Source organism: Gopherus evgoodei, chromosome 9 (genome assembly GCF_007399415.2).
Source record: "Gopherus evgoodei ecotype Sinaloan lineage chromosome 9, rGopEvg1_v1.p, whole genome shotgun sequence".
Lineage (NCBI taxonomy): Eukaryota > Metazoa > Chordata > Testudines > Testudinidae > Gopherus > Gopherus evgoodei.
Window position 1 is genome coordinate 88,398,843 of NC_044330.1, and position 11,769 is coordinate 88,410,611.

At 41.4% G+C, this 11,769-nt stretch overlaps 1 long non-coding RNA gene across 1 annotated transcript; it reads right to left on the reverse strand.

The window, feature by feature from the left end:
• Window positions 1-1,808: 1,808 nt before the first annotated feature.
• On the reverse strand, window positions 1,809-4,129 carry LOC115657857. The gene is made up of 3 exons (XR_004002077.1): window positions 4,050-4,129; window positions 3,181-3,361; window positions 1,809-2,233 (listed from the first exon to the last, which is right to left on the reverse strand). It is a non-coding gene; the product is annotated as an uncharacterized LOC115657857 (long non-coding RNA).
• Between the last annotated feature and the right edge of the window lie 7,640 nt (window positions 4,130-11,769).

Here is an 11,769-nt window from a genome sequence, read left to right on the forward strand (position 1 = left end):
AAGAAGGGTAGGGACCCTGGGAAACGTGCAGGACATAGTGGATGGTTTTGCTGCGATGGGGTTCCCTAATGGCAGTGGGGCAATAGATGGAACGTATATCCCTATGTTGGCACCAAAGGGTGACTTACACAATCGTTCCGTTCCAGAAAGCCTTGCATAACCCAAATTTTATGTAAGTCGGAAACGTATATTGTACAAGCATAAACAAATGATTACAACAAAAATATTGCATTTACCTTAATCCTATTGTTATCCTGGCACACTGAAGGCTAAATTTTGGTGGTGGATGACAATGGGCTTAATTTGTAGATGAGAAAGGAGAGGAAGAGACAGGCATTACATCATCGGGGTCGTCAGAGGGGGCTTTGGAGGTGAAAGGCTGTGGAGATGTGGACATGGCAGACCTTTCAACCTTCCTTACAAACTTACAGAGAGATGACTGGATAGTGGCCTTTTTCTTCTCTTAATGTATCTGTCTGTAACAGGGGTTTCATCAATGTCTCTGTTCACTTTCAAGAATCATGAGGAATTGGGATCCTGCTTCACTATGACAGTTGATTTTAAAGGAGCAGAGCCTTTCACATGCTCATTTATGCGTGCACTATCATTCAAAATACTGAGGTAGCCAAATTGAATTCACGAGCAATTGACGACAGGCTTTGTCAGCCTTCATACTTTTTCACTATTTTCATTTTCTTTTTTAAATCAATCTTCTTTCACTTACGAACTGGTCCTGAACTCTTGCTATCACTTGGTTGCTTTCCAGGCATGATTTGAATTAAATAATAAGGTGAAATAACAGAAATACAGTATCGCTGAAATAATACGAGACTGAGAGGCTGTGAGACCGCAAAGCCTTCTCTTGTAGGAGATGCTACTGCTGTATTCCTCCGCACATTGGACTACAGTACTTTGTGTTTCTGTACGCTATGCAATATTTTCCGCAACTCAAAAATTTTATTTATGCCTTATGGAACTTTTTGCATTAGGTTGAATTTGCGTTAAGTCAGTCTTGCGTAACCCAGGGAGTGTCTGTATATAAATCGAAAGGGGTACTTCTTAATAGTGTTGCAAGTGCTGGTGGATCACAAGGGCCACTTCACTTACATCAACATGGGGTGGTCGGGAATGGTGCATGATGCGCACATCTTTAGGAACTCTGGTCTGTTCAGAAAGCTGCAAGCAGGAACTTTCTTTCCAAACTTCAGAATAATCATTGGTGATGTTGAAATGCCAGTAATGATCCTCGGAGACCCAGCCCACCCCTTGCTCCCAGGGCTCAGGAAGCTGTGCAGAGGCAGCCTGGACAGCAGTAAGGAGCAGTTCAACCATAGGCTGAGCAAGTGCAGATGCTGGTAGCATGTACCTTTGGACGTTTAAAAGTCCACTGACGTAGTTTGATTACTAGGTTAGACCTCAGTGAAAGCAATATCCCCATTGTTGTTGCCGAGAGCTCCATAATATCTGTGAAACAAGGAGAAAATTTTCCAACAGGGGGTGTGTTGGGGGAGGTGGAGGCAGATTGCATGACAGCCAATTTTGAGCAGCCAGACACCAGGGCAATAAGAGCACACTGAGGTGTGCTGCATCTCCGTGAGGCTTTGAAAATTAGTTTCATCAATGACCCACAGTAAAGTGACACTTATGTGTATTGTTCCTTACCTAGTTGTCCCCTTCATTGCATGTGCTCCCCTGTAAACTACAACCCTGCTGGCTGCTGTGTGCTGAATGAATAAAGAGCCTTTTCTCCTCAATTCATTCGTTTTTATGTTCACAAACACAGAGACAGCAAAGAAAAGGAAGATAACCTGGGGGGAAAGGGCTGATAACACTGGGGGGTGGGAGGAGGAGGGAAGGGAGAAACAAGCACAGAAAGATGTGGAACTTGGCGATGATGGCAGCAGGTTCACCACAGGCTGCAGCAGGACACTAACGTCCAGCTGCCTTTCTTGAACCTCAACCAGACGCCTCAACATGTCTGATTGCTCCCTCATAACCCACACCATCTCATCCTGCGTGTCACACTTGTGTTCCTCGTATGCTCTTCTGTCCTCACGGTCACTGTGCAGTTTCTCTAACAATGCAATCTTCCATGCGCTGAGCTCTGTCTTGTCAGTCTCGGAGGCACACATTAACTCATTGAATATGTCCTCCCGAGTCTTCTTTTTCTGCCTTGTAATCTGGGAAAGTCTCTGTCCCAGCATAGAGGATGGGCTTACGGATAAGGTTTCAGCTGCAAAGAATACAAAACATGAGGATAGCATTGACAGTGCATACATAGTTTCTGGTGCAAGGTTAAATCTTTTTATAAAAGAAACACCCCTCAATGCACTTCCGTGAAAGCCACAATTTAACCAGAACCGCTGACTACTGCAAGAGTCGGTTTGCTGCTCTGGCCATGATGAGTAAGGCCACTAGGCATGGGCGAGAGGTCTTGTGCTGCAGCTTTTGTTAAGACATGCTTGGGATCAATAGTTGCAACCTCAGCACAACCCCCTTTCCCATAGCAACCTGGATGGTGCTTGCAGACAGGCACTAGCGTAAAGACCACAAATAGTTTGATTGTTACAAAAGCAGCACTGGGCTGGGGTAGAAAGGAGACTAACAGGAAGCATGCCCTGCCCCCCCCCACCCCTTTAAATGCTGGCTGCAATACACGGTGATCAATTCCAACCACAGGCAGGGCACACTCAGGAGTGTGGTTGTGTGACCCAAACAAGGGAGGATTACTTATCAAATTGCTTGTAGTTTAAGGGCTAGCATTTAAAACCTCCTGTTTCCCCTAGGTGACCATATGCGATATCACTCTCCTGAGGGTAACAGAGGTGGAAAGGGAGCAGATGCTGCAAGCATCTGAGTACAGACCTGGTCCTTATGCTGCAATGATGCCAAAAGAGTTAATACTGGAGGGGCACAGGACACTGTCCTACCGTGGTGGACGACACAAGGCAGCCCTTCCCAGAAACCTTCTGCAAAGGCTTGCAGACTACCTCCATGAAAGCTTCCTAGAGATCTCCAGGGAGGATTCTCAGGCCATCCCTGGGCACATAAACAGTCTTTTCCGGAGAGCACCCTGTGTGTAACTGGAGTGGCCGCTGATAACTTCTATCCCAATTTTTTAATTCAGATTTAAAATAGCAACATGTAACCTCTACAATCTGATTGAAAATGTGTACTCACCAGAGTGCCTTCCCCGGCATCATGCTCCGCCAACAATTGGTCTTGTGAGGGGATGGGCTCCAGGAGTTAAAAAAAGCTCTTGGCTGTTGGGAAGAATGGAACCTCCGCTTGTCTGTTGTGCATTCTCCTCCTCCTCATCAACAAAGTCCTCCTTGTTGTTGCCCAAGGTCGTCCGGGGCTCCTGGGAGGTATGGACAAAGTGTTTTGGGGGTAGTGGTAGGGTCACCACCTAGAATTGCATGCAGCTCCTCATAGAAGCAGCATGTCTGTGGCTCAGAACCCGAGCGACTGTTCACCTCGTCTTCTGGCTTTACTCTGATTTACAAGCAGCACAATGTAGCAGATTCTCACACTCTTTTGGATTAAATGGAGTGACTTGCCACATGAAACGTAAAATTTGGCTGAAGCTGCTCCTGTTACCCACATGAAAGTTAAAGATTATATAAATATAGTCCAGACCCTGACATATTTAAGAAAGGGTATAACACAGGATTCCTTTTGTTCTTTGGCTCTGCATTACATTCTCTGCTGAGCCAGCTAGTGTCTGACACTCTCTCTTAGTGTGCCAAAATCATCCTGGTCTAACTCTGCTAATTTGAATGGGTTGATACTAGGGATGTATTTGTGAAACCTACTGAATTAGGAGCATCTATTGTGCGAGAGGTACATGTATCCACATACTTCTGATGCCACCTTTCCATATAGGAAGAGTTACATCAATACAATTTAGCAAGTAGATAAGTAGTTTACACATACAACAGCTTGAGATTTGAGCAGCGTACGTTAGTACTCTTGACAGAGCACTAAGCTTCCAATGGGTTTATAAGTAGTCACTATAAAATTATTATTTAAAATGGCATTTTGCTTACATTTTAGGTGAGATGGTGCAATCCTGTTTCCAGGCACCCATAAAAGCCTTGCTACCAATATGAAAGCTCAGTGTGGGCCTAGAAAAATCAATTCAAAGTTTGCATGGGGTATAACAACAGTAACTCAGGTCTGAAATACATTTGTCTTGCCAAAACAGTAACATTCCTGAAGTATATGGAGTTAACGGTGTCAATAAACCATGCCATTAGTTACTTTTAAATGGCCAGCAAACACTGAAGTTACCAACATGACATTATAGAATTTGACTTATGAAAACATTCTCATCTCATTTCTTTTTAGCTTGTGCGGCCTCTATGAGAAATAACTTTTCAAATAATTGAAGAAATAAAAGCAATCTAAGCATTCTTAGACTAATGCATGTAAGTAGATGGAACATACATTTCCTTAAAAAAAAAAAAGCTAGCTCTTTGAATTCATAAATAAACTATGCGTTGATTTGCAATGGTTTTTTTCAAATACAATTATGGTTGAGACTGACCTTCATACTCCATTTTCCATAATTATTTGAAAATGAAAGCTTCTTCTGTTTTCACACCATACTTTCCAAAATATGTATTAGTTTTCCAACAAGGCCACTAAAATCACCAGAGTACTTCAGAATACATTCAAATGATGTAACAAGCTGATGCTCAGCGTGCACACACTAATTTTTCTTTTCAAACTACACGTAAAATCTCCGGCCCCTAGATGACCACGTTGAAAGCTTTGCAGGACAAAGCTTGGTGTGACATAAGTGTTTTACTTGACAATGTTATTAATGGCTACAAAACACTGAAAACCAGGAATGAGCTAGGATAGCACATTTGTCTTTCAACTCTTGAGATCCAACTTTAAATCCTGCCTTAGGTCACAATTGAAGATTTTTGCTTTCCTTCCTCTTCCCTCACATCAAAACAACCTTGCAATTCCGTACAATTGGCTGTAACTATTTAAGACAGACCTAGCATTGGAACAATATCAGGGTATCAGAGGTCAAGATTAAATTGGAGAGCTGTTTGTAGGGAAACTTGTAGAGTACCTCCTCTCACTCTCCGGGGCTCCATCAAGTTGTAAAAATCCCTTACTTTTACAAGTTATCAAGTCACTCACAAAAGTGCTTGCCTGGAAGACCATTTGGAAGTTCAACTAGAGCAGAATGCAGCTGTCTGCATGATTGGTAGCATAGGTGGCTCAGACTGCACTGGTTCTCTATTCGCTTTCAGTAGCAATTCAAGGTGCTGATCTATGCAGTGCGCCATAGCTTGGATCCTGCCTATAGATGAGTCTGTCTCTCCCTATGTGCTGTCCTAGGTGGTGTGGTCTGCTGGAGCTCTCAAGCTATCGGACTCTGCTGTTTAACAGGAAGCTGAGGCCCGGGTGCTCTGAGTGGGAAGAGCCTCATCTCTGGAACAAACGCCGTCTATTCACTTTCAGATCAGCGTAAGGCTCAGCCCCTTTCTCAGGCTTTTGCCAGAACGTGTAGTAAGTATACAGTTTAGTGCATACTCTTCCCATGTTGACGTTGGTCAACAAATTATGTAAAATGGCTTAATATCTTTCAGCGCTTCAACTGTTCCAGGGCTTAATATCAACTTTGCTGGACACTAAAAATCATGGACTGAATAGACAGATTGTTATAATAAAGCCATAAATCTAATCTAAAACCCACTAAACCCTGCCCCCTCCCATGACTGGAGAGGTGTTAACAGGCCACTTCACCCTGAATGATCCCTGGAAATGTATTCTGACTACTTATGCTAAACAATCTGTTCCACCTTGTATTTAGCAGTGACACTCGAAGTACATTTTCCAGACCTGAAGAAGAACTCTGTGTAAACTTGAAAGCGTGTCTCTCTAAGCAAGAGAAGTCGGTCCAATAAAAGATTATCTCACCCACCTTGTCTCACAGGGTACTTCAGAAATTTAAAAAAAATAAGAGTACAGTGAATGGAGCCAACAACTCTGATGACTGGAATTGTAGTTTTATAACACTTGAGTAATTGCAGTATTTTGCCAACACCATCACACTTCATGTGCCTATACACAATACTACTGCTGCATCCACCTATTTAGGCTTCATTTTGTGGCTTTTGAAAATAAAGAGCCCACTCTCCTTCTCAAGAAATCTGATTTCCCTATTAGAAGGCAGTAAAGATACAGACACAGCGTCAAAACTCCTAGCAATTTGTTTGGATTGAGCCATAACCCTTAGCAAAACAGGTAAAAAAAAAAATCCTTAAACTTTCCAGATGTTCCAATGGACCAAACTACCATCTGATAAATGTAAGATTAAAAACACAGGAAATTCTCCACTGCGGAACAGAAGAATCAACAAAACATTGAGCAGCCACATCTGAGACCACTGTTTAAACACAAATGAGATTCTAAATGAGAAGCATGGTAATCTCAAAACAATTTCTAATTTATGTAACAATCCAGCAGTTTATAATCTTAAATTACTGTTTTCTTTGATGCACACATGTAACTCAAATTAGCATTAATGAAAGTTACGTGGATACACGGAGAGAAAAAATATACTTATTTTAACATATCCTCTACAAATTAATGGCTACACTTTTTTTTTTGTCAGTCAACATTTGTAGAACATTTCTGCATATTATTATTAAAAAGATGTGGTAAATGAAACTTTAGAAATAACAGCTGGAGGGTGCTAGATTCAGACTCAATCTGTTTCAGGTTCACTCTCATTCATTCCAGTAACACAGCACTCTCTGCAAGACAACACAGAGCTCAAAACACACTAACTACATAATGAAGTGATACCAAGGCATGTGGCTAGTTCAGCTCAAGGGTGCGCAACATAATGCATCAGCACAACTACGTGATAAATTGGGCTGCAGTACGTGTATTTCATACTTCCATTTCCAACGGGAAAGCTAGAACTATAGATGCACAGAGAAACAGTGAGTAGAGAACTTTAGTCTCAAGAGATATGGCCCAACAGCTATTGTAAACAATAAGTGCTGAAGGAGTTGATGGGGAGGGGGTGGGAGTATTTAGCTGTAAATGTAAGAAATATATGAATGATACATGATTTTAAAACTAAAAAAAAAGGTTTTACTAAGAACATGGATATTCTTCAGTATAACCTAGTTAATACGGAAGCTCTTTATGGAGTCAAACAATTTGTTTTTGTTTTTCTTCTAACAATAAATAAATGTGTATGGTGGGGTGGTAGGGGAAAATTTGGGTGCACAATATCAATTTACCTTTCTCTGACTGATCGTCCAAAATTTCTGATTACCTAATACTATCCTAAAGCAATATAATTGGCTATCATGTTACTGAGCACTGCAAACAATTACTTTTACTAAGAAACAATCTGAAGCTCTCTTCTGAGTGGATGCAGGGCAACACTCCCATAGCTGCTATTAAAATCATATCTATTCTTATTCTGAGCACGTTACTGACAAAATATTGGTTTCTCCTGGGAACTGCTGTAAAGCTGTAAGCGTCGTTTCAACAGGACACACATTTCTATTCACAAGATAAATCATTTAATTAGTAATAATTATTATGCACAAATTAACAATGGAGTTATGGTAAGAAGTTTTCCAGCTGAAAGTTTATACAACATGGTTTTAACTGGCTTTTGGTGGATATTGTACATTACAGATAAGATACTCGATTTACATTTTATTTTCCTATACTGTAAAGAAAACTGACAATTTCACATCTGAATTTCAAACATATTTAAATGCTGTTATGGATTAGTAGTGACAGAATAGCCTGGTATAAAACTGTGAAGCCACCTGCACTGGAGAGTTATAAATTCACATTTGTAAAAACCCCAAATTTGCTAACTGTAGCAAATTATAATAATAACTAGAGACATTTAGGTATTTATCTTTATAGTCTCTGTTCAGACAGCTTTTGCCTGGGAATAAAAAATAAATCTAAAGTCAAGATGTTTAGAGTTGTTAGGCTGATACTTGCTTTGAGAAGCAGTCATTTGAAACAATTAGGATATGCATCTCAAACAAGTACACATATATAGAAATAATTAACACAATTGAAGAGGTGCAAGTTCTTCTAGAAACAAAAAATGAATTTAAGTAGCATTATTTAGTCCTGGCTTTTTCACGCCAACATGGCAAGTGTTGGTTTTAGAACTGTAGCGGACTGGTTTAATTTTTACCGGTGACCTGCGCCCAGTCCACAAGACTTCCAAACATTATGTAAAGATGCTGTTTTAGAACAGTGATGCATCAGTTCTGCTACCCTTGACGTGAACAGCATCTACAGCTGTTCACAGCAGCCATGAGAATATTTCAAAATGAACCAATTTTCCCATCAGAGACTGTTAAAATCCCTAATTTACAGGATATCCTCTGCCGCAAAACTTGGCACACCTCTCTGTATTTGTTCAAGTCCTCCTAAGTTGTGATTCTTCAGGTCAGCAAGTATCTCTAAAATGCCTGTTCAGAATAGCCTATGTAATTGCATGACACATGAACACATAAATCCAATCGTAACAAATTCAGAACCAAAGTTTTACATCACTAATAAACACGAAGATTAATAAGTGAACTGCTATTATTCCTTTGACATTCCTGCTCACAAGGCAAGACATAATACTCATTTTGGTCTCACATCTGTTCGATGGAGTAACACAGAACTGGAGCAGTGGAAAAACCAAGTCAATTTGTAACCCCTCCAACTTTCCAACAATTATCTGTTTCTAAGTAAATTCTCTTCTCTTTTAGGTATAGGAGAGCATATCGGACATGGGGAAAAAATTCTCATTTAGCACTAAGATCAGTTTAGAGGCCTTCCTAATCTCCTACATTCCCCGCCCTCTCCAAAACTGATGGCGGTGATGTGCAGTTTAGCAATAGCCACACCTCTGCTCCAAACCCTTTACAAAATTAACAAAATAACCTTCATGGTATTTGTTGGCTAAAAAGATCCACCCTTTCCTATAATGGCAAGAACACTCAAAGCCCTGGAGAACACTGACATGCAAAACTTTTTGCAATTGATTAAGACGCGTCAGCTTCATTAAAGCACTTACTTAGCTGCCAAAGCAGGTTTCCTGCATCATATATTCTAGCAAACGAATTATCGGTTCATTTCAGATACTTTCAAAATAATGCCAGTGTTAGATCTATTTTTAGGCAATGAACAGAGTATATAAACCTGGTAATATGTGGGCAATTGCCCATTCAGAAAACTTGTCACCACAATTGAATTCACATCACAATCGCTAAAACATGTAGACGTCAAGTAATGGGTCAAAGCAACGAAGATGTTTAAGAAAATATTGAAATGTTATTAAATACAGCTTTTGTACATAATTCAGTACATACAGCAGTAGACACTGTACAGGTTATTTAATTTAAAAAATCTAGTTGAGTTATTTGAAGTCACATCATATATGAAGGGAAAAAAGTCTCAAAAGCGACTTTTATTAACCCTTTGCTAAGTGTTTCTGAGAGTTGAGATTATATTGTTTGTCATCTTTGTACTGCTAAAATGAATTTTAAAGAGAGACATTCCATTACGGAAAATAAAAGAGGCCCCTAATCAGAAATAATTCTGAACTGTCACCATGGATCACCATGATTTTACCTTGCTTCTGCACACCACGGCTGAAGGTCATTCATCTTTGTATTTTGACACCCTCTTTACAGTAGTTTTTAATTGAGTATGTGTTCTGTATTGGCACAGATTATTCTTCTCTTACATAATTTTAACAGAGAATGAGACTAACCAAAAAGGAAGATATCAAAAGCGCCGCCTCCTTTACTTGGACAGGTTTTTTGTAGCTAGCTTGATGAAAGGTTCAGCTAAAACGAATGTTACATCAAAAGTAGTAAATAATTTACATTTGCAGCCACATTTGAGTAAGTGTTCAGTAACTTTGGGTTCTTCAGTTTCTGGGTGTCCACCTGGAGGCACGAACACGCCCAATTTTCCGAGGTAAAAAGGACCTTCAGCTCTCATTAACTTCACAAAAATCAAGCACAAGTTGGGCACCCAAATTAGTGAAAACTGAAAATTCTGGCTTTGATCTTGTTCTTTACTTTATTTTACTCATTTGGAAGAAGTTAATTTCCAGTTTTATTAGGAAGCGAATTCCTTAACAAATCTTTAAGGTGACCTGAAATATTTTGCTGCCAAGACTTGAGTTCAACATCCAAGGTTCTCCTCCAACAGTTAAGCCCTTAGTTCAGAGGTGGGCAAACTACGGCCCATGGGACCTTCTTGCCTGGCCCCTGAGCTCCTGCCCCAGGAAGCTAGCCCCGGCCCTTCCCCTACTGTTTCCCCTCCCCCAGAGCCTCAGCTTGCCCGGCCGCCGGCACAATGCTCTGGGTGGCGGTGCAGTGAGCTCCTGGGGCAGCAAAGCTGCAGAGCTGCAGCCTGATCCAGTGCTCTATGCTGCACGGAAGCATGGCTGGCTCCAGCCGGCCGGCATGGCTGCCTGTCCTGCTGCTCTGGATGGTGTGGCTGTAGTGCTGCCAGCCACCGGTGCTCTAGGCAGTGCAGTAAGGGGGCAGGGAGCAGGAGGGGTTGAATAGGGCAAGGGAGTTCAGGGTGGTGGATAGGGGTCAGGGCGGTCAGAGGGTAGAGAACAGGGGGGTTAAATGGGGGCGGGGTCCTGGGGGGGGCAGTCAGGGACATGGGTTTAGAGGGCGGTCAGAGAACAGGGAGAAGGGGTGGTTGGATGGGGCAGGGGTCCTGGGGGGAAGTCAGGAAAGGGGGGAGGTTGAATGGGGCAGCGTGTGGTCCAGGGGACAGGAAATGGGGGGGGGTTGGATGGGGCAGGAGTCCCGGGGAGAGAAGGGGGTTGGATGGGGGCGGGGGCCGGGCCACGCCTGGCTGTTTGGGGAGGCACAGCCCTCCATACAATTTTGGAAATCCGATGCAGCCCTTGGGCCAAAAAGTTTGCCCGCCCCTGCCTTAGTTATTAATTATCTATACAGGGAAAATTTACCAGCATAATTATACTATAAACTGGTATAATGCCCCTTGTGGGACACATTTATTCTGCCAGTGACAGAAGCTAAACCGGAAAAAAAGTACTCCTATTCTGGAATAGCAGTGTCCATGCAGGGAATTATATGAGGATGGAATTAGAATATCAAGGTGGAGTTATGCCGATAAATTTCCCTATGCAGATAAGCCCAAACAGATACAATCTTAGGGCCCAGCCGTGGGAGATCTTGCAAGCTTTAGAGAGATTTAAGGTTTCTCAGAATGTGGTAAGTCTGGGCTTTGGGTACAGAAACCTATATGGTTACTAGGACAATAGCCCTTACAATATTTTGGTTGATTTCTCATACAAACTGTGCAAAAGGATAGAAACACACTATTCTTTCACAAACTAGCCTTATTGAACTCTAATTGCTCTTTAGGACTATGACAGAAATAAAGCAGGAGGCAGTGGTTTTACAACATACTTCAAAGACACAGAACCTTGAACTCGCATCTTGGCAAGTAAGTAAAGGGTAAACTATATTTTATAAGGTTTTGGATTACAACATTTATGCTATGTCAAATAATATTCTTTAATTCGGGATTTTAAATAGTTCTTAAAAATACATATTACTTCCTCTTTAATGGGACAACTATGAAGTTTTCCAGAGAGGAAAATGCAACGTTACTTCTGGAGGAATAACTGAACAGAGTTGTTCCAAATTTGAGTTTGCTACTAGAGGTTTTTTGCTTTGTTGTTCTTAAAAAGGAAACACGTTA